This window comes from Phyllobates terribilis, unplaced genomic scaffold, assembly GCF_046119375.1.
Source record: "Phyllobates terribilis strain yellow unplaced genomic scaffold, ASM4611937v1 Scaffold_10__3_contigs__length_209671492, whole genome shotgun sequence".
Lineage (NCBI taxonomy): Eukaryota > Metazoa > Chordata > Amphibia > Anura > Dendrobatidae > Phyllobates > Phyllobates terribilis.
Genome location: NW_027362770.1, coordinates 58,250,078 through 58,274,317, shown reverse-complemented (window position 1 = coordinate 58,274,317; position 24,240 = coordinate 58,250,078).

The window sequence follows — 24,240 nt, the reverse complement described above, 5'->3', positions numbered from 1 at the left end:
TCGGGTGCCCGGGTATGCACCGAGTATCGCGGGTGCCCAAGTGACATGCTCGAGTCTCTGCCCCATATGTTTCTCGGCTGTTATACAGCCAAAAAAAACTTGCGGGGATTGCCTGCCATGCACGAGTGATCCCCGCATGTTTTTTTTTGAGTGTCTAATAACCATGAAACATGCGGGGCGGGGACTCGAGCATCCGCGATACATGGTGCATACCCGAGTACCCGATGCAAACTCAAATAGCGAGCACTTGTGCTCAAGACTAATGACAACTTATTCAATATGACGACCTAATGTTATCAATTTCTGTGTCGTACCTCTGGGTTCAAAATGTTCACTATACCCCTTGATAAAATCCTTGATGGGTCTAGTTTGCAAAATGGGGTCACTTGTTTGGGGTTTCCACTGTTTAGGCACATCAGGGGCTCCCCAAACGACATGGCGTTCACTAATTATTCAAACAAATTTTACATTCAAAAAGTCAAATGGCGCTCCTTTCCTTCCGAGCCCTGCCGTGTGCCCCAACAGTGGTTTTCCCTCACATATGGAATATCGGCTTACTCAAGAGAAACTGAACAACAAATTGCATGGTGCAATTTCTCATGTTACCCTTATGAAAATGAAAAATTGGGGGCTGAAAAACATTTTTGTGAGAAAAATATGAAAATGTTATTTTTACTGCTCAATGTTATAAACTTCTGTGAAGCACCTGGGGGCTCAAGGTGTTCACCACAGATATAGATATGTTCCGGGAGGGGTCTAATTTCTAAAATGGTGTCACTTGTGGGGGGTTTCCACTGTTTAGGCACATCAGGGGCTCCCCAAAGGAGACATGGCGTCCACTATTTATTCAAACAAATTTTACATTCAAAAAGTCACACAGTGCTCCTTCCCTTTCAAACCCTGCCAAGTGCTCAAACAGTGATTTTTCCCCACATATTCTCAGGAGAAATTGTACAACAAATTTTGGGGTCCATTTTTTGTGAAAAAAAAATAAATGTTCATTTTTTTCTTCCACATTCCAAAAATTCCTGTGAAGCACTTGAAGTGTTAATAAGTTTTTTGAATGTGGACCACTTTAAATGAGACGTGGTCCGTAAAAAATAGTTTTGTCAATTTTGTTGGAAAGATGAGAAATCGCTGGTCAACTTTTAACCCTTATAACTTCCTAAAAAAAAAAAATTGTTTCTAATTGTTTAAATTGTTGAAATGTTATTTATTAACTATTTTGTGTGACAAATCTCTCTGATTTTAGGGCATGAAAATTCAAAGTTTGAAAATTGCAAAATTTTGAAAATTTTCGGCAAGTTTCCAATTTTTTCACAAATATATGCAAGTGATACCACTATTATGAAGTACAATATATCACGAAAAAATAATCTCAGAATCAGTGGGTTCCGTTCAAGCGTTACAGAGTTATTACCTCATAAAGTGACAGTGGTCAGAATTGTAAAAATTGGCCAGGTCATTAATGTGCAAACCACCTTCGAGGGGAAAGGGGTTAATAAGACTTTATACACTACACACGTGGTCAAAATTGTTGGTACCCCTCATTTAATGAAAGAAAAACCGACAATGGTAACAGAAATAACTTGAATCTAACAAAAGTAATAATAAATTAAAAATCTAAGAAAATAATCAAATGAAAGTCAGACATTGCTATTCAACCCTGCTTCCACAGAATTAAAAAAAAATTAAACTCATGAAATTGGCCTGGACAGAAATTATTGTATCCCTGAAAATTATGTGACAAAAGGGACATGTTAAATCAAGTTGTGTCCACTAATTAGCATCACAAGTGTATAAAATCTTGTAATCAGTCAGTGGGCCTGTATATAGGGCTACAGACTGTGCTGTTTGGTGACATGGTGCGTACCACACTCAACATGGACCAGAGGAAGCAAAGGAAAGAGTTGTCTCAGGAGATTCGAAAGAAAATTATAGACAAGCATGCTAATTGTAAAGGTTATAAGACCATCTCCAAGCAGCTTGATGTTCCTGTGGCTACAGTTGCACATATTATTCCGAAATTTAAGATCCATGGGACTTTAGCCAACCTCCCTGTACTTGGCCCCAGGATGAAAATTGATGACAAATCAAAGAGAAGGTTAATACGAATGGTAACAAAACAGCCTGGGAAAACTTCTAAAGAGATTAAAGGTGAACTTCAAAGGAACATCAGTGTCAGATCACACCATCCATCATTGTTTGATCCAAAGTGGACTTTATGGGAGAAGACCAAGGAGAATATCATTGATGAAAAAAAAAACAAAAAATACAGACTGGAATTTACCAAACCACATGTTGACTAGCCACAAACCTTCTGGAAGAATGTCCTATGGACAGATGAGACAAAAAGGAAGTTTTTTGGCAAGGCACATCAGCTCTATGTTCACAGATGGAAAAATGAAGCATATCAGGAAAAGAACACTGTCCCTACTAGTGTTGAGCCACCCCCGTAGTGTTCGAGTTCGGTTCGGTTCGTCGAACACCCGTGTGTTCGCCGAACTGTTCGTCGAACTGTTCGTCGAACACCTTCGAACACCGTTAAAACCAATGGCAGGCAAACAAAAACACATAGAAACACATAGAAAACACCTTCAAAGGTGTCCAAAAGCTGACAAACTGCTCAGAAGACACAACTAACACATGGAATAGTGACAAGTACATATAGTCATGCGAAAAGAAAAGAGGTGGAGGAGTAAAAGGAGGGGGAGACACAGATATAGGCATGTCATGCCCTTCTAAAGTCCAAAAAGTGAGAAGCCTACACGTTCAGTCCGCTCCTGCCCGTGCCACCTCCACGTCGCCGGGTTTGTGCCAGAGCCGCGGTGAACCCTGACGGCCAGCCCCCCTCTCCCAATACTGGTGCCTGTCCGCTGGTGGGTCGAGCGAGCCCCCCTGTGGTGGAGGCAGCTCTAAGCTTTTTAATTTAAATTGTCTCTCTAATTTGAATGAATACACTTTAAATCCATTTACAAGGATCTATTGGAGGGCAAGTCTCATGCCAGCAGCCGCGTAATTCCAGCTCCAGTAGCGTCCACTAAAGCTGCTGCAGTTAGAAAGCTTTTATAAGGATCGAGCTCGGCTGTCCACCGCAAGGCATCCTACTGCCAGTCCCAGCCCCTACGCCTTGGGGTGCCTCCTGATGCTCTTCACTGAGTATCCCGTGGTCCCGAAGCATTTCCTTTGAAAAAATTAAGTGTCCAAACTACAGGTGGTGTAGCTTGCTTAACAGCTGGGATAATCCGCTGACTAGCAGACACTACTACTAGGCACAAAGTATTTCCTGGGCTAGATGCAGTTAAAAATTTGTAATTAGATACTCTCGTTGGATGCTGAGAAAGCATTCCATAGAGTCTCCTGGCACGCCATATATGATTCTCTTAAAAAGCTTGGGGTAGGGGTCTAGGGGACCCTTTTATAGCCAAAATCACGGCCCTGTATCGCAATACGTCACCTAGGCTGCAGATAAATGGAACTGTAGCACCCTGAGGGCTCGGTTGCTACAGAGGTATTGCAACTCACCCAGAGGTGTGATATCTCACTCTCAGGTAAGGATGTAGTGTGGATCAGGACCCGACACCTGCATGCATTACACCACATTGCCGTGGGGCAGGGCGACCAATATGCCCCTGAGATGGGCATGACAGTCCCTGTCCCTGGCTGGAGTGGGGGGAGGGAACACTGAGGAAGGGGAACCCTGTAGTGCAGGAGCAGGGAGGAAGCAGTTCCTGGGTGCATTGAGAAGGGAGTATAAAAGGTGGGCACCATCTTAGTTCAGTGCAGAGAAGTCTGAGCAGAAGTGGCAGGGAGCAGGGGCTCTGCATGAGCTCTGCTCCGGAGGCGGGCCTAGTAACAGAGGCCCAGGCCTGGAAGAGGGAGAAGGAAGGAAGAGGAGCGGAGAAGGCTCCAGGAACGAGGAACGAAGGGATCCCAGGGGTGCGGACGGGCGAGTCGCCACCGCACGCCCGAATCCACCTGCGTGGAGGGGTCAGGCCAAAGGGGGAGACCGGTCCCCGAAACTAGTGGAGGCAGGAAACGACCCTCAGCTAGAAACAGGAGGCTGTGACATTTTATGTGGCGCAGCCCCTCGCTACACCCACTAGGAAGGCACCACATAGGGTCAGGGAAACTGGCGCCAAGTTTACCAAGAGGAGGCCCGAGGCAGCCGGACAGAAGGATTGGTAAGAAAGGCCAGACAAAGGACACACAAAGGGGGTCCTGTGAAGCGCTCCAAAGTTATCTGGGAGTTGTCTGAGCCCCTCACCTGGTGAGCACAGTACGACGTGGGCAGCCGTTACCTGCAGACGTGGTCTGGATAATAAGAACTGTGAATAAAGGCCCTGGACTGCATCACTGACTCCGTGTCGTTACTGCTGCTGCCCTGCACCATCACCCCCATCCTCCGCATACACTGCCCTGAGGCTATACTCCTCCCGTGGGGAGTTATGCTACGCTCTGCTGCACCCACAACACCAGCCTCAGCGGTCTGCCCTGGAGCGGCGGTTCACTCTGACCGCAATCCACGGGTGGCGTAGTCGGACATTTAAACATCAAAACCACATAAATAGTTCCGCCACTGGTTTGACCGCCCTGAGCCACGGAACCGGGTCGCCGCCACGGAGACTACAACCACCAGCATCCACCAAAAAGGGTCCGGCTCCGGGTGTCCCAAGGCCCAGGGGGCGCGTCAGAACATTTTCATCACCTTTCACAATCACCATTGGGACAAGGCAGGGATGTTCTCTGTCCCCTCTCTTATACATCCTAGTGACGGAGCACCTGCTCTCATCAATTCGCCATAACCCCAATATTAGGTGGATTGAGGTGGGAGGCACCGAGTACAAGTGCTCTCTATTTGCTGATGATGTCCTAGTATATATCACTCAATCACATATATCCATCCATGCTGTTATGGCTGAAATAGATCACTTTGTTACATGGTAAAATTTTAAAATCAATGGAGCGAAGTCTGAGGCCCTCGATGTCTCCCTCCCCAAATCCATATAGGATTCCATCCAGTCCAACTTTCCCTTTGCCTGGCCCTCACAGGGTATCAAATACTTAGGAATTCCTATTCATAGAGACCTCTCCCATCTATGTTATCTTAATTTTGGGCCCTTTATTGAACAACTCCATACAGACCACGGTTGGCAAGTTAGAACTGTAAGATTCACTACGTGAACCACTGGTGTTTTGTGGAAAAGCACATGTACACTGTGTTCCAAATTATTATGCAAAAAGTGTTTAGGAGTGATAAGGGAAGAATTTGTTTGTTTGTCAGTTAAACTCATTGATGGTGATGTGTGTCAGGCCTCTTTATATCACTGTAAGCAATTGCAGACACCTGTGCTAATTAGTTTGGCAGGTGTGTCCAATGAAAGGCAAGACTACTTAAGAAGGCTGTCTCACATTATTAAGCAGCCTACATTTTCTGCCAAAATGGGAAAGAAAAAGGATGTGTCGGCTGCTGAGAACCAACAAATTGTGGAGTGTTTAGGTCAAGGCATGACTACAATCAACATTGTGCGATGATCAGGATGAAGTGTCTTGGCAATCAAGAAGTATGTAGCTGATTCACAGTACACACGTGTGCGTGCTGATAAGGGCAAATTGAGGACTCTTTCCTACAGGCAATTACGTCAGGTTGAAAGAGCAGCGGCAAAAAAGCCTTGTCATAGAAGCAGACAAGTTTTTGAAGCTGCTGGTGCCTCCAACGTCCCCCGAACAACAAGATGCAGGGTCCTTCAGAGGTTTGCAGCTGTGCATACGCCATCCTGTCGACCTCCTCTATCCACTTCACACAAGCAGAAACAGCTCCAGTGGGCCAAACATTACATGAAGACTGATTTCAAAACTGTTTTGTTCACGGATGAGTGCCGTGCAGCGCTCGATGGTCCAGATGGATGGAGTTGAGGATGGCTGGTTGATGGACACCCCACGCAAACACAGCTACAGCACCAACAAGGAGGAGGTGGAGTAATGTTTTGGGCTGGAATCATGGGGAGAGAGATTGTCGGCCCCTTTAGGATCCCTGAAGGCGCTAAAGATGAACTCCATAATGTATGTGGATTTTCTCAAACAGCACTTCCTGCCATGGTTCAAGAAGAAGAACCGTGTATTTCACAGCAAGATCATTTTTTTGCATGATAATGCACCATCTCATGCTGCACATAAAACATCTGCATCTCTGGTTGATATGGGCATAAAAGGGGACAAACTTATGGTGTGACCCCCATGCTCCCCTGACCTCTACCCCATTCAGAACCTTTGGAGCATCATTAAAAGGAGTGTCTATAATGGCGGGAGGCAGTTCACATCTAAGCAACAGCTCTGGGAGGGTATTCTGTCCTCATGCAAAACAATTGAAGCAGAAACCATCCAAAACCTGACAAATTCAATGGACGAGAGAGTTCAGAAGCTCCTTTCGAACAAGGGGTCCTATGTGAAAATGTAACATCACCTAGAATAAAGTTTTGAGTTGAAAACTGTTTGATTTCAGTTTCTAACAACCTGCTAATGCTTATAATTTCAAAAATGACCATTTTTTTGGTCTTTATTAAAATGAAAAGGTTGATCGAAAAGTTTAGGGGATCTAAGAGTGTGGCAACCCAGTAGTCATGATTACTTCGAATTCTGACAATGTGAGGGTCATGCTGCAGGTAGTGCAGCAAGAAGGCACTTATGTGTCTTGCACATCTCGGAGCCCCAAAATTATTTTCCGCGCTAGATGCAGCTAAAAATTATTATTAATTTTAAATCTGGTGAAGCTTTAGTATAGATGGCCTAATAGGATCAGTGCTGCACACTGCTACAAAGCCCAAATTATTTTCCAGTCAAGATACAGATAAACATGATTAGTAATTTTAAATCTGGTGGAGCTTATTATAGATGGCCTAATAGAATCAGTGCTGCACACTGCTACAAAGCCCAAATTATTTTCCAGCCAAGATACAGATAAACATGATTAGTAATTTGAAAGCTTAAAACGGTTGGTAGGGTGATTTTAACCAATCATCAAGCTTTTACTCTCCCCAGGATGACACAGGGGTAGAAAAGTCGTTTCGGATCCATGATTTGTTCATCTTTATGAACGTGAGTCTGTCCACATTATCAGTGGAGAGCCGCGTGCGCATATCTGTCAGCACACCACCAGCAGCGCTGAACACACGTTCAGACAGAACGCTGGCTGCGGGGCATGACAAGATCTCCAAGGCCTAAGTGGCTAGCTCCGGCCATTTATCCAGATTGGAAGCCCAAAAAGAGCAAGGGTCCAGTGACACAGTCATGGCTTCAATGTTTACTTGGAGATACTCCTGTACCATCGTCTCTAGGCGTTGACTATGTATCAGACTTCTTGTCTCCTGTGGCCTTGCAAAGGATGGGCTAAAAAAGTGGTGAAATGATTCCGCAAAATTGATGTTACCAGCAGATACTGTGGTTCTGTTACGGTTTGAGTGCTGAACAGTTGACGGTCCCACGGTTGGCAAGTTGGAACTGTGAGTTTCACTACGTGCACCACTGGTATTTTGTGGAAAAGCACATGTAAGATTCTGCAACAGTCTCTGCTGATACTCCTGCATGCGTGCATCCCTTTCTATGGCAGGAATAATTTCTGCAAATTTACTTTTGTACCGGGGATCTAACAGTGTGGCAACCCAGTAGTCAGGATTATTTCTAATTCTCACAATTCGAGGGTCATGTTGCAGGTAGTGCAGCAAGAAGGCACTCATGTGTGTTGCGCATCCAGGAGCACCAAGTATCTGTTGTGTTGGTGGCGAGGTAACAATCATGCTTCCTTCCTCTGTCCTCTCCCCCCAACCTCGCACAACAGAAATGTGATCAAATTCTCCCTCATCTGATGAGTCTTCCATCAGTTCGTCCTCCACTTATTCCTGGGCTCCTGCACCTTCCTCACTAGTTTGGCTGCTACCATGCGCCCTGGTAAAACCATCTCCCCCACCCTCACATGCCTGCCGCCTTGGTGCTGCCGACCGTCTGGACCTTGCAGATGTTAGCCCTTCCGCATACAACTCCTCATCCTCTACTTCCTCCACCTCCTCTTGTGCCACCACCTGACTCCGAATTCTGTTTAACATGTGCTCCAGCATGTAAATCACCGGAATAGTCATGCTGATAATGGCATCGTCAGCACTAAACATCTTCGTCGCCATTTCAAAACTGTGCAGAAGGGTGCATAGGTCCCTGATCTGAGACCACTCCTCCAGCGTGATTTGCCCCACCTCTGGATCTCGTTGGCCCAGGCTATACGTCAGAACGTATTGCACCAGGGCTTGTCGGTGCTGCCACAGTCGCTGCAACATGTGCAGAGTTGAATTCCACCGGGTAGGCACATCGCATTTTAGCCGGTGAAGTGGCAGGCCCAACGACTTCTGTAGAGATGTAAGTCGCTGAGCTGCGGGATGCGAACGGCGGAAGTGAGCACACAGCGACCGTGCCCTCTGCAGAAGGCCATCTAGTCTGGGATAGTGGGCTAAAAATTGCTGGACAACCAGGTTCAACACGTGAGCCATACAAGGCACGTGTGTGACATTGCCCCGGCGAAGGGCCGCACCCAGGTTTGCAGCATTGTCGCACACGGCCTTCCCTAGTTTCAGGTCCAGTGGAGACAACCATTCATGAAATTGGTTCTCCAGAGCTGACCACAACTCCTCAGCTGTGTGACTCACATTTCCCAGACATTTCAATGTAAAAACCGCCTGATGACGTTGAGCCCTACTGCCAGCATAGTAAGGAGGTGTGCAGGATCCCTTCTGCGCAGTTAGAAAGCTTGTGGCATGACCAGACAGGCTTTAGGTGCAGGTGGAAGACCGAGAGGAGGTTGAGGAGGCAGAAGCAGTGGAGGAACTTTGACATAAAGAGGATTGACGCACAACTCGTGAGGACGGCAAGACTTGGACAGCAGCCCCTTGTCCTGCTGTCACCATAGTTACCCAGTGCCCAGTCAGCGACATGTAACGCCCCTGTCCATGCCTACTCGTCCAAGTGTCTGTGGTGAAATGCACCCTGTCACACACAGAGTTTCTCAAAGAAGCGGTGATGTTGTGTGCGACATGCTGGTGGAGCGCAGGCACACCTTTCTTTGAGAAGTAGTGCCGACTGGGCATCTGGTACTGGGGCACTGCGACGGACATAAGGTCTCGAAAATCCTCTGTGTCCACCAGGCGGAAAGGCAGCATTTCTGTAGCCAAGAGCTTGCAGATGGTGAAATTCAACCTCTTAGCTTTCTCATGGCTAGGAGGAAATGGTCTTTTACTTGTCCACATCTGAGGGACCGAGGGCTGGCTATTGTGCTTAGACGGGGTTGATAAGGGTGTCCCCGGCAAACTGCCGGTCTGTGAGGAAGATGCAGGCGGACATGTTAGGTTGCCTTGATCCAAAGGTGGTGCTATCGATGTCGGACAGCGCTCAACACCAGCTGGTGTTACCACCTCCAAAGAAAATGATGACCTGCCAATCACGCTGGCTGTTGCGGGTAAAGAGGTGGCAGGTCTGCGCCCCAAAACAGGTGTGACTGCTGTCCCCCCAGTCACAGAGAATGAAGAGGCCGCGGATGCACAATATATGGCAGACGGTGGTTGGCCCGGCCGGCTAGGCCGCATTGTAGCACACTGAGCTTCCCACTGCAACTTATGCTTCATGTCCATGTGCCGGTTCATGCATGAAGTACTCAAACTATGTATTTTTTGACCTCTACTTAGCTTTTGCTGACAAATGTTACAGATAACACGAGTTGGGTCATCTTTATCGATCTGAAAAAATGCCCAGGCTATGCAAGGCTTAGCACCCATGCGACCTGAAGAGCCACCACGACTTGTGGTGAGAGGCAGAGTTGTGTTTGAGGATGCAGTTGTTGACGTGCTTCCAGTACTACGTCTCTGTCCAGGAAGACGCAACCTGACCTCGTCGTCACTAGCATCTTCCTCCACCTCCTCTGCTGACCTCATTACTTGGCTGACTGTGGGTTGACAGTAAGTGGGATCTCCAACCTCATCATCATCACCCTGTGCGTTATCACACCCGTCGTCCTCAGAGCCAACCTGTTCCTGCCCTGACAAAAAACTAAAGTTGTCGCTCCAATCAGGTATTTGAGTCTTATCATCGTCTTCCTCATTGTCTCCACCAACAGGAGTTACAGTTTGGGAATGAGGGTCTACATTATGGTCAGAACCTTCTGCGTCTGGTCCTGGATCCGACTCATAAAGATTCTGGGCATCAGTGCAGATCATTTCCTCGTCTGGATTCACAGAAGCGCTGGAGTCGACCTCTGATTCCCAGGCTATAGTATGAGTAAACAGCTCTGCAGACTCAACCATCTGTTCTACCTCATACTCAGACGGGCAGCTGGAGATTTGGGAGCTGTGAGGAAGCAAGTGTGATTGGGGTGACACCTTTGAGGACTAGAGTATTTGTGATGTTGAAGTTGATGTGGAGGAGAGCCCACTTAAAGGAGCACTTGATATCCGTTGAAGCACCTGCTGTTTTTGTGCCTCATCTGGATTTTGTAGCGATTGGCGTAGCCGTAAGAAAGGGATCTTATCACATTGTACGCTAAAAGAAGTAGACATTTTAGTTTGGCTGGAAGATGGTCTTTCTTCTGCAGATGTTACTGTTGCTTTAACACCTACCCCACGGACACAACCTTTTTTCCCCTTCCCAACACGCCTATTCCCCTTTCCACCAGCAGCAGGCCTTTTTCCACTCATTTTGGTGGTTAACTGATTCACAACTCTGGAGTTGTTTGCACAAAAAAACAATGGATGGGAACCGAGCAGAGCTGAGTGGCCAAACTGTGGCATTAGGCCAAAACTATTGGCTGGGTTAGATGCAGAAAAAAATTATATTCAATTTGCAACCTGATGGAGGTCAGTATAGATGGACTAATAGAACAAGTCCCACACACAGCTAGAAGCCCACATATTTTTTCAGAGGTAGATGCAGAAAAAATTTTTATTCAGTTTGCAACCTGATGGAGGTCTGTATAGATGGATTAATAGAACAAGTCCCACACACAGCTACAAGCCCAATATTTTTTCAGAGGTAGATGCAGAAAAAAAATATATTCAGTTTGCAACCTGATGGAGGTCAGTATAAATGGACTAATAGAGAATGTCCCACACACTGCTAGAAGGCCAAATATTTTTTCAGAGCTAGATGCAGACAAAAAATTATTTTGAATTTGCAACCTGATGGAGGTCAGTATAGGTGGACTAATAGAACAAGTCCCACACACAGCTAGAAGGTCAAATATTTTTTCAGAGCTAGATGCAGATAAAAATTATATTCAATTTGCAACCTGATGGAGGACAGTATAGATGGACTAATAGAACAAGTCCCACACACAGCTAGAAGCCCAAATATTTTTTCAGAGGTACTGTAGATGCAGATAAAAACTATTTTTAATTTGCAACCTGATGGAGGTCAGTATAGATGGACTAATACAACAAGTCCCACACACAGCTAGAAGCCCAATATTTTTTCAGAGGTAGATGCAGAAAAAAATATATTCAGTTTGCAACCTGATGGAGGTCAGTACAGATGGAGTAATAGAACAAGTCCCACACACAGCTAGAAGCCCAAATATTTTTTCAGAGGTACTGTAGATGCAGATAAAAATTATTTTTAATTTGCAACCTGATGGAGGTCAGTATAGATGGACCAATAGAGAAAGTCCCACACACTGCTAGAATGCCAAATATTTTTTCAGAGCTAGATGCAGATAAAAATTATTTTTAATTTGCAACCTGATGGAGGTCAGTATAGATGGACTAATAGAGAAAGTCCCACACACTGCTAGAAGGCCAAATATTTTTTCAGAGCTAGATGCAGATAAAAATTATATTCAATTTGCAACCTGATGGAGGTCAGTATAGATGGACTAATAGAACAAGTCCCACACACAGCTAGAAGCCCAAATATTTTTTCAGAGGTACTGTAGATGCAGGTAAAAATTATTTTTAATTTGCAACCTGATGGAGGTCAGTATAGATGGACTAATACAACAAGTCCCACACACAGCTAGAAGCCCAATATTTTTTCAGAGGCAGATGCAGAAAAAAATATATTCAGTTTGCAACCTGATGGAGGTCAGTATAGATGGACTAATAGAGAAAGTCCCACACACTGCTAGAAGGCCAAATATTTTTTCAGAGCTAGATGCAGATAAAAATTATATTCAATTTGCAACCTGATGGAGGTCAGTATAGATGGACTAATAGAACAAGTCCCACACACAGCTAGAAGCCCAAATATTTTTCAGAGGTACTGTAGATGCAGATAAAAACTATTTTTAATTTGCATCCTGATGGAGGTCAGTATAGATGGACTAATAGAGAAAGTCCAACACACTGCTAGAAGGCCAAATATTTTTTCAGAGCTAGATGCAGAAAAAAATTATATTCAGTTTGCAACCTGATGGAGGTCAGTATAGATGGACTAATAGAGAAAGTCCCACACACTGCTAGAAGGCCACATATTTTTTCAGAGGTAGATGCAGAAAAAAATATATTCAGTTTGCAACCTGATGGAGGTCTGTATAGATGGATTAATAGAACAAGTCCCACACACAGCTAGAAGCCCAATACTTTTTCAGAGGTAGATGCAGAAAAAAATATATTCAGTTTGCAACCTGATGGAGGTCAGTATAGATGGACTAATACAACAAGTCCCACACACAGCTAGAAGCCCAATATTTTTTCAGAGGTAGATGCAGAAAAAAATATATTCGGTTTGCAACCTGATGGAGGTCTGTATAGATGGATTAATAGAACAAGTCCCACACACAGCTAGAAGCCCAATATTTTTTCAGAGGTAGATGCAGAAAAAAATATATTCAGTTTGCAACCTGATGGAGGTCAGTATAGATGGACTAATACAACAAGTCCCACACACAGCTAGAAGACCAATATTTATTCAGAGCTAGATGCAGAAAAAAATTATATTCAATTTGCAACCTGATGGAGGTCAGTATAGATGGACTAATAGAATGATGCTATGCCCAAAAGATTTTACTTCACTAAGTGCAGTAAAAAAATTGGTCTTCTATACACAGGTGGTATATCTTGCAACACAGATAGGCTACTCCACTGACTAACACACTCTGCAATAGGCCAAAAACGATTAGCTTTGCTAGATTCAGCCAAATGCTGTGAAAAAAACTTGCACAGCACTGGCACAGACCTGTCTGGCAAAAACTGATAGGAACTGATGTAACCTAGTCCTGAAAAGGACTCCAATTACAATTAGTCTTTACTCCCACAATCTATCTATTTAAGAGCACAGACCTGCCTGATAAAAGTCGTAGGAAATGCTGTAACCTAGTCCTTAAAAGGACTGCAATCACAACTATTCCCTACTCCCAAGCTATCTGTAGATTTGTGCGAAAATTGGCTTGAAATTAACAAGGTATAGCGCACACAGCAACAGCGGTGCCGTCTAACATGCAGCTGCAGCAGTGAGAAAATTGTGGCGACGGGGAAAATGGCTTGGTCTTATAGGGCAAGGACATGTGACATACACTGCCAATGACACATGCCCTTGCTTGTGTGAAAAAAAGCACTTCGCTCCGTGTGTGCGCTGCTGATAGGCTGACAGATTGCACCTCCCCACTGTAAATGCGGGAAAGAGAAAAAAAAAATGGAGATCTTCATTGTTCCTGCAGAGATCCATCCCCTGCCCCTCCCCCCACCCCGCTGTACACTCAAACTGCGTATTAACATTAATTTTCATCATTACTGAGAAAAAATCCAGTTATGATTTTGGTGCACGAACAGTTATCGAACATAACCTCGAACAGCCGAATTTTTCTCAAATTGTTCGTGTTCGCCGAATGGCTCGAACACCGCCCAAAACAGCTCGAATTTGAGATTGGCGAACAGTTCGAGTAGAACAACGCTCATCTCTAGTCCCTACTGTGAAACATGGAGGAGGGCTGCTTTGCTGCATCTGGCACAGGGTGTCTTGAATCTGTGCAGGGTACAATGAAATCTCAAGACTATCAAGAGATTCTAGAGAGAAATGTGCTGCCCAGTGTCAGAAAGCTTGTTCTCAGTCTCAGGTCATGGGTCTTGCAACAGGATAAACCCAAAACACACAGCTATAAACACCAAAGAATGGCTAAGAGGAAAACATTGGACTATTCTAAAGTGGCCTTCTATGAGCCCTCACCTAAATCCTATTGAGCATCTTTGGAAAGAGCTGAAACATACCGTATGGAAAAGGCAAGCTTCAAACATGAGACAACTGGAGCAGTTTGCTCATGAGGAGTGGGCCAAAATACGAGGCGAGAGGTGCAGAAGTCTCATTCACAGTTACAGGAATCTTTGATTGCAGTGATTGCCTCAAAAGGTTATTCAACAAAATATTAAGTTAAGAGTACCATCTTTTCTGTCCAGGCCTATTTCATGAGTTCAATTTCATAAACCCCTAATTTCAACCCCATTGAATATTCTTGGTTTGAAATAGAATGACAATTGCTAGCTAGGCCCTTTTGTTCAACTTCAGCCTCTGACCTCACAAATGATCTTCTATATGAAGGGGAAAAAATTCCCACAGGCACACTCCAAAATATTGTGGAAATCTTTCCCAGAAGAGTGGAAGCTGATTTAGCTTTGAAGGGGGGACTAATTACATTTTTGAGAATTCAGCAACGTGTCAGCCAGTCAGTCACCATTTTGCAGAAATCATAAAAAAAACAAAAAATTACTCACCTCTCCCACACAATGCATTTCTCCACCAATCCTATACTCGCTCCTTATAGCACCAGCTCTAGCTCCCTATAATCATCTCTTTTCTACTCACTGGTGCTTCATCAGTAGAGATGAGCGGTGTTCGACTAGAACTGTTCGCCAATCTCAAATTCGAGCTGTTTTGGGCGGTGTTCGAGTTGTTCGACGAACCCGAACGATTTGCAAAAAATTCGGCTGTTCGAGGTTATGTTCGATAACTGTTCGTGCACCAAAAGCGTGTCCTGCATGTCTGGCGCTATTTAGAGCACCAATCATGCAGGGATTGTCTGCCACTCACTGTAATGCCACAGCCATGGTGGTTGTGGCATTACAGTGATTGCCCAAATCGATGGGAACAGTGCCAACAGTGAAACATGAAAAGCCGGCAATTCAGCAGCGGCATACACCTGTACCCGACAATTTAGAACCGAAAGAATAGAGCATCACACATAGATTAGATAGATATAAACATGTCAGCCACATATATACGAAGTACAGTGAAAGTGCTGCTTACTGTACTTGTCATTTAGCGTAAAGGATTTATCAAAAAAAATAATAGTGTTTTCATGCACCGTCTCTTTAAAAAAGACGGCCGGCAATTCAGCATCTGTACCCGACAATTTAGAACAGAAAGAATAGAGCTTCACACATAGATTAGATAGATAGAAACATGTCAGTCACATATATATGAAGTACAGTGACAGTGTTGCTTACTGTACTTGTCATTTAGCGTAAAGGATTTATCAAAAAAAATAATAGTGTTTTCATGCACCGTCTCTTTAAAAAAGCCTGCCGGCAATTCAGCAGCGGTACCCGACAATTTATAACAGACAGAATAGAGCTTCACACATAGATTAGATAGATAGAAACATGTCAGCCACATATATACGAAGTACAGTGACAGTGTTGCTTACTGTACTTGTCATTTAGTATTAAAATAAAGGATTTATTATTAAAAAAAATTGGCGTGGGGTTCCCCTTAATTTTAGGCTCTAGCGGAGGTTAAGCAGACGGCTGGGGCAGATGTTTGAAGCCTGGGAAGGGGGTAATACCCACGGAGCTTCCCAGGCTACTAATATCAGCCCCCAGCTGAATACATAGCCTTTACTAGCTATTAAAATGGGGGACCCCCCAAAAAAAATGACGTGGGGTCCCCCCTAATTTAATAGCTAGCAAAGGCTAGGCAGACAGCTGGGGGCTGATATTAATAGCCCAGGAAGGGAGCCATGAATATTGGCCCCCTCCCAGGCTAGAAACACCAGCCGTCAGCCGCCCCAGAAATGGCGCATTCATAGGATGCGCCAATTCTGGCACTTAGCCTCGCTCTTCCACGCTGCCCTGGTGCGGTGGCAGGGGGTAATAGGGTTGGGGTTGATGTCAGCTTATAATGCCAGCTGACATCAAGCCCAGGTTAGTAATGGAGAGGCGTCTATAAGACACCCCCATTACTAACCCCATAGTCAAAGTTATAAAAAACACAAACACCCAGAATAAAGTCCTTTAATTGAAATAAAGACACAATCCTTTATTGTTCTAAATTAAACCATACTTACCGTCACGCCCATTCCAGCTGAAGCCAACGATCTCCTGCAATAAAAGAAAAATAATAAAGCAACCTCATCGTTACCTTTCCATGGTTCCCACGACAGCTTCAGCTCTGCTACATCGAGATGACAGGCTGGACCGCAGCAGAACGCTGCCATCCAGCCTCTCATCCCGCAGACACTGAGAAGCGCAGGCTTGCTTGCGCTGCTCAGCGTCTCTCTGTGACGACATCCAGATGAGCCGAGTTCATGTCCAATGAACTCGGCTCACCTCATGCACGTCACTGACAGCGTGGGAAAATTCTCACGCTGAAGCGGTGAGTGCAGGAGAATTCTCCCACGCTGTCAGTGACGTGCATAAGGTGAGCTCATGTCCAATGAACTCAGCTCACCTCCTGCACGTCACTGACAGCGTGGGAGAATTCTCCTGCACTCAGCGCTTCAGCGTGAGAATTCTCCCACGCTGAAGCGCTGAGTGCAGGAGAATTTTCCCACGCTGTCAGTGACGTGCATAAGGTGAGCTCATGTCCAATGAACTCAGCTCACCTCCTGCACGTCACTGACAGCGTGGGAGAATTCTCCTGCACTCAGCGCTTCAGTGTGAGAATTCTCCCACGCTGAAGCGCTGAGTGCAGGAGAATTTTCCCACGCTGTCAGTGACGTGCATGAGGTGAGCCGAGTTCATTGGACATTAACTCGGCTCATCTGGATGCCCTCACAGAGAGACACTGTGGAGCGCAAGCAAGCCTGCGCTTCTCAGTGTCTGCGGGATGACAGGCTGGATGGCAGCGTTCTGCTGCGGTCCAGCCTGTCATCTCGATGTAGCAGAGCTGAAGCTGTCATGGGAACCAAGGAAAGGTAAGGATGATGTTGCTTTATTATTTTTCTTTTATTTCAGGAGATCGTTGGCTTCAGCTGGAATGGGCGTGATGGTAAGTATGGTTTAATTTAGAACAATAAAGAATTGTGTGTTTATTTCAATTAAAGGACTTTTTTCTGGGTGTTGTGTTTTTTTTAAATACTTTACTAGAAATTAATGGTGGTCATGTCTAATATTGGCGTGACCCCATGAATTTCGGGCTTAGGGCCAGCTGATAATGCCAAGCTGGCCCTAACCCCTTTATTACCCAGTGAGCCACCGCATCAGGGCCCTGGATGAGTTGGGTACAGCGCCAGAAGATGGCGCTTCTATGAACGCGCCATTTTCCGGGGTGGCTGCGGACTGCAATTTGCAGCGGGGTGGCCCAGAAAGCTTGGGCCTCCCTGCGCTGCGGATTCCAGCCCCCAGCTGCCTAGTTGTACCTGGCTGGACACAAAAACAGGGCGAAGCCCCACGTCAATTTTCTTTAAATTATTTCATGAAATAATTAAGAAAAAAAGGGCTTCCCTATATTGTTGTGTCCGGCCAGGTACAAATAGGCAGCTGGTGGTTGGGGGCAGCCCGTTCCTGCCTGCTGTACCTGGCTGGACACAAATATAGTGCGAAGCCCCACGTCAATTTTTTTTAAATTATTTCATGAATTTCCTGAAATAATTTTAAAAAATTGAAGTGGGGCTTCGCACTATATTTGTGTCCAGCCAGGTAAAGCAGGCAGGAACGGGCTGCCCCCATCCACCAGCTGCCTATTTGTACCTGGCCGGACACAACAATATAGGGAAGCCCTTTTTTTCTTAATTATTTCATGAATTTAATGAAATAATTAAAAAAAATTGAAGTGGGGCTTCGCACTATATTTGTGTCCAGCCAGGTACAGCAGGCAGGAACGGGCTGCCCCCAACCACCAGCTGCCTATTTGTACCTGGCCGGACACAACAATATAGGGAAGGCCTTTTTTTCTTAATTATTTCATGAATTTCATGAAATAATTAAAAAAAAAGTACGTGGGGCTTCGCCCTATTTTTGTGTCCAGCCAGGTACAACTAGGCAGCTGGGGGCTGGAATCTGCAGTGCAGGGAGGCCCAAGCTTTCTGGGCCCCCCCCGCTACAAATTGCAGTCCGCAGCCACCCCGGAAAATGGCGCGTTCATAGAAGCGCCATCTTCTGGCGCTGTACCCAACTCATCCAGGGCCCTGGTGCGGTGGCTCACTGGGTAATAAAGGGGTTAGGGCCAGCTTGGTATTATCAGCTGGCCCCAAGCCCAAAATTCATGGGGTCACGCCAGTATTAGACATGACCGCCATGAATTTCTAGTAAAGTATTTAAAAAAAACACAACACCCAGAATAAAGTCCTTTAATTGAAATAAAGACACAATTCTTTATTGTTCTAAATTAAACCATACTTACCATCACACCCATTCCAGCTGAAGCCAACGATCTCCTGCAATAAAAGAAAAATAATAAACCAACCTCATCCTTACCTTTCCATGGTTCCCACGACAGCTTCAGCTCTGCTACATCGAGATGACTGGCTGGACCGCAGCAGAACGCTGCCATCCAGTCTGTCATCCCGCAGACACTGAGAAGCGCAGGCATGCTTGCGCTCCTCACTGTCTCGCTGTGACGGCATCCAGATGAGCCGAGGTCATGTCCAGTGAACTCGGCTCACCTCATGCACGTCACTGACAGCGTGGGAAAATTCTCACGCTGAAGTGCTGAGTGCAGGAGAATTCTCCCACGCTGTCAGTGATGTGCATGAGGTGAGCTCATGTCCAATGAACTCAGCTCACCTCCTGCACGTCACTGACAGCGTGGGAAAATTCTCCTGCAATCAGCGCTTCAGCGTGAGAATTTTCCCACGCTGTCAGTGACGTGCATGAAGTGAGCCGAGTTCATTGGACATGAACTCGGCTCATCTGGATGTCGTCACAGAGAGACGCTGAGCAGCGCAAGCAAGCCTGCGCTTCTCAGTGTCTGCGGGATGACAGGCTGGATGGCAGCGTTCTGCTGCAGTCCAGCCTGTCATCTCGATGTAGCAGAGCTGAAGCTGTCGTGGGAACCATGGAAAGGTAAGGATGAGGTTGCTTTATTATTTTTCTTTTATTGCAGGAGATCGTTGGCTTCAGCTGGAATGGGCGTGATGGTAAGTATGGTTTAATTTAGAACAATAAAGGATTGTGTCTTTATTTCAATTAAAGGACTTTATTCTGGGTGTTTGTGTTTTTTTTAACTTTGACTATGGGGTTAGTAATGGGGGTGTCTTATAGACGCCTCTCAATTACTAACCTGGGCTTGATGTCAGCTGGCATTATAAGCTGACATCAACCCCAACCCTATTACCCCCTGCCACCGCACCAGGGCAGCGTGGAAGAGCGAGGCTAAGTGCCAGAATTGGCGCATCCTATGAATGCGCCATTTCTGGGGCGGCTGACGGCTGGTGTTTCTAGCCTGGGAGGGGGCCAATATTCATGGCTCCCTTCCTGGGCTATTAATATCAGCCCCCAGCTGTCTGCCTAGCCTTTGCTAGCTATTAAATTAGGGGGGACCCCACGTCATTTTTTTTGGGGGGTCCCCCATTTTAATAGCTAGTAAAGGCTATGTATTCAGCTGGGGGCTGATATTAGTAGCCTGGGAAGCTCCGTGGGTATTACCCCCTTCCCAGGCTTCAAACATCTGCCCCAGCTGTCTGCTTAACCTCCGCTAGAGCCTAAAATTAAGGGGAACCCCACGCCAATTTTTTTAATAATAAATCCTTTATTTTAATACTAAATGACAAGTACAGTAACCAACACTATCACTGTACTTCATATATATGTGACTGACATGTTTCTATCTATCTAATCTATGTGTGATGCTCTATCTTTCTGTTCTAAATTGTCGGGTACCGCTGCTGAATTGCCGGCCGGCTTTTTTAAAGAGACAGTGCATGAAAACACTATTATTTTTTTAAATAAATCCTTTACACTAAATGACAAGTACAGTAAGCAACACTATCACTGTACTTATTATATATGTGACTGACATGTTTCTATCTATCTAATCTATGTGTGAAGCTCTATTCTTTCTGTTCTAAATTGTCGGGTACAGATGCTGAATTGCCGGCCGGCTTTTTTAAAGAGACGGTGCATGAAAACACTAATATTTTTTTTAATAAATCCTTTACACTAAATGACAAGTGCAGTAACCAACACTGTCACTGTGCTTCTTATATGTGTGACTGACATGTTTCTATCTATCTAATCTATGTGTGATGCTCTATTCTTTCTTGTCTAAATTGTCGGGTACCGGTGTATGCCGCTGCTGAATTTGCCGGCCGGCTTTTTTAAAGAGAGTGTCTTCTGAGCAGTTTGTCAGCTTTTGGACACCTTTGCAGGTGTTTTCTATGTGTTTCTATGTGTTTTTGTTTGCCTGCCATTAGTTTTAACGGTGTTCGACGGTGTTCTAAGGTGTTCGACGAACAGTTCGACGAACAGTTCCTCGAACATCCCGGTGTTCGACGAACCGAACCGAACCCGAACACTACGGGGGTGGCTCAACACTATTCATCAGCCAACTAGACCTTTATGCATGTAATGACATCATGATGTCATAATGTGTGTCAAAACCTAGGTGACTCGGGAGGCACCCTCTAAGATTTTGTTGATTATTGCAGAATATTGCTAGAGATATACTCATCACCCTTATCCATGCATCTTTCCTAAACACGATTTTAATTATGAGATACTCCTTGTCTCCTTTCACTTCCCCAGTTCAAATGAGGCCTGGCCTGCCACATGGAGAGGTGAGACATTAGTGATGAAGACCATGTATATTAAAAGGTACACATTGATGTGGTTGGATGACTTTTGTGCTTTTTGATCAAAAAATGTTAACCAAGTACTTAACATTTTTACGTTTACATCCCCTGATAAATTCTCCTGATGTTATTTGGGGTACTATAACACATTTAGTGGAAGTTCTACAATTGGGTACCACCCTTGAAACAACAGGAGCAAAGACAATGTATGGACCTGTATTACCTTTTAGATCCCTTCCATGCTCCTGGACATTACAATTCTATTCCTGTAAATTGGGTGAGAGCAAACAATTTATTATTTTTCACTGCTTTCATGAGCACCTTTTTGATAGATTTTACTGAAACTGGGAGCCACAGCCTTTTTATATGAATCAACCCCTTCTGGGAATACTGGTTCAATAACTTGTAACTATTTCTGTATCTCTTAATAGGCCTCTGTAGGTTTATTTTTTATCCTAATAAACAATAATAGTTATATTTTAATACCTCTCTCCTTGCTATATATACAATAGATTCTCTGAGAGTATGTGACACTCCCCATTTACCTATAGGGTGTCAGCATTTTTCTTGGCTTTTTCTTCAGAAAAAAACTGCATAGGTTTTAATGGTGTAGAGTAAAATTAAGTGCAGAATTTCTTATTGCTTTTACGCTTCTTTGCATATTTTTTATGTTTATCTCCCATTTAAATTAATTTACAAAATTGTTAAACAAATTGTACATCATCATTTTTTATCTTTGAAACCAAATGTATAACAATGATATAAAAATGCTGCGATTTTTTTCAAAACTCAGCCTTGTGCTAATCATTTCAGTTACGCATTCTTGTTTTCTGTCTTCCAGCAGTTAAGAACAAATCATGAAAAGAATGAGCCAAGCCATAAACTGTAGCATATGTATTTTTAATGACCAGAGGTTCGGTTTACTTCTCTAAACCTGCAGCTTGCTTGCTTCCAGGCAAAACATTTTTCCAAAATTACTCTCCTTTCAGGAAAACGGTGCTTTTTATTTTTCTCTTCACTTGAAATTGACCACATTAAACATAAAAGAAGAAATCATTCTGTGGGCGTTTTTTTATATCCTATCCAAGAATTCATTTTATGGTATTTAGTGTAGGAGAGAGGACTATTGAAGAAGAACTGCATAGATGGTTATTCCTACTCAGCTTTGACAGTAATCAGGCGGGCAGATGTCTCTGACAGCTGCAGTTAATGGGCTGCCATACTGTGAAGGGACCAGACCTTTAAATTCTTTATGCTCCAAAGCAAATGTCCTGACCTGTGTGCGCAGCAAAATTAAATGCTTTATGCTCCTGGCTTTATTATCAGATTGCTGTTTTACTACTCTATAAACTCACTGGTCCCCAATAAACCCTAACGAATATTCCGTCCACATCAGGCTCTGCCATTTTAGTTGTTGTCGCACATTCACATTATTGACAGAGTGAAAACAGAACTTTTGCTCTGCAACTTATCCCAGTGACACAACTATTTATAATTAACGCTAAAGCAAAAGGTCATTTTAGAGCATATTTTCTGTCTTGCCACATGAATAGCAATGAGGAGTCTTTCTTTTCACTAACACAAAAATTATGCAGAGGTGACCCTCTCAAGATTTCTTAAAGGAAAGACATTCTTCCACGATTAAGTCAATATTAACTCTTTATGGCTCACATTTTTGAAATTGTAAAATTCAAAGGTAGATTATTCGGTTGGTTGAGTATTATGCCCATTTTAACACCACTAACCATTTCCCAAAGTCAAGAAACACTTTACCTCGGATTCCATAAAAAAACAAAAAAAACGGATCACCAAATCCAAACAGAATAAAGCAAGTGTGAACAGGTGAAAGATCATATAACTGCATAATATAAAAAGAAAAGAATACAGCGCCATTCAATAAGCACTAAGATGTATGCAGATATTGAATATACAGTTGAAACCAGAAGTTTACATACACTATGTAAAAAGACACATATGCATGTTTTTCTCAATATCTGACATGAAATCAGAATAAACCTTTCCCGTTTTAGGTCAATTAGGATTACCATAATTTTTAATATTTGCCAAATGCCTGAAAAATGAGGGAGAGAGAATGTTTTAAGGCATTTTTATTTCTTACTGCAAAGTCAAAAGTTTACATACATTTCATTAGTATTTGGTACCATTACCCTTAAACTGAATGACATTTGTCAAACATTTGGGATATCCTTCCACAAGCTTCTCACAATAGTTGGTCGGAATTTGGGCCCAAATGTCCTCCTGACAAAACTGGTGTAACTGATCCTGGTTTCTAGGTCACCTTGTTCGCAGCTGCCTTTTCAGCTTTGCCCATACATTTTCAATAGGATCGAGATCAGGGCTTTATGATCTTTATGATAGCCACTTGAAAACATGGACTTTGTTTTCCTTACGCCACTTTGTTACCATTTTAGCAGTATGCTTTGGGTCATTGTCCATTTGGAAGACCAATTTCCGCCCAAACTTTAACTTCTTGGCTGATGTCGAGATTTTGCTTCAGTTTTGCCACATAATCTTCTTTTCTCATGATGCCATCTATTTTGTGAAGTGCACCAGTCCCTCATGTAGCAAAACAACCCCGCAACATGAAGCTGTCACCCCCGTGTTTCATAGTTGCGATGGTGTTCTTAGGCTTCCAAGCTTCTCCCTTTTTCCTCCAAACGTAACGATGGTCATTATGTCCAAAAAGTTAAATTTTAGTTTTATCAGACCACAGAACATGTCTCCAGACTTACGGTCATTGTTCCTGAGTGCCTTTGCAAACATTAATCTGGCTTTTTTATATTTCTTTTGGAGAAGCGGCTTCTTCCTGGCAGAGTGGCCTTTCAGTCCATCTTGATACAAAACTCATTTCACTGTGGATATTGACACAATCTTACCAGCTTCCGCCATCATCTTCACAAGGTCTTTTGCTTTTGTCCTTGGGTTGATATGTACATGTCGGACCAAAGCACGTTCACATAAAAACATGCATATGTGTCTTTTTCTACAGTGTATGTAAACTTCTGGTTTAAACTGTATCTTTGATAAATTTTAGATATAGGGTCCCATCAAAAATTGGTCGCCCTGTCATGGCTGATGAGCTCTCATGAATTGATGAATTTATGCGCTAAGTACCTTCATTTTTCATATATTCAAGGTTTGCATACATCATAGGGCTTACAGAGTGCTGCTGTATTCTTTTCTTTGTGATTTACCTCGGATTATCATGGTCACAACTACCTGTTGTTAAAATAAATGGTTAAAACGTACTTTAT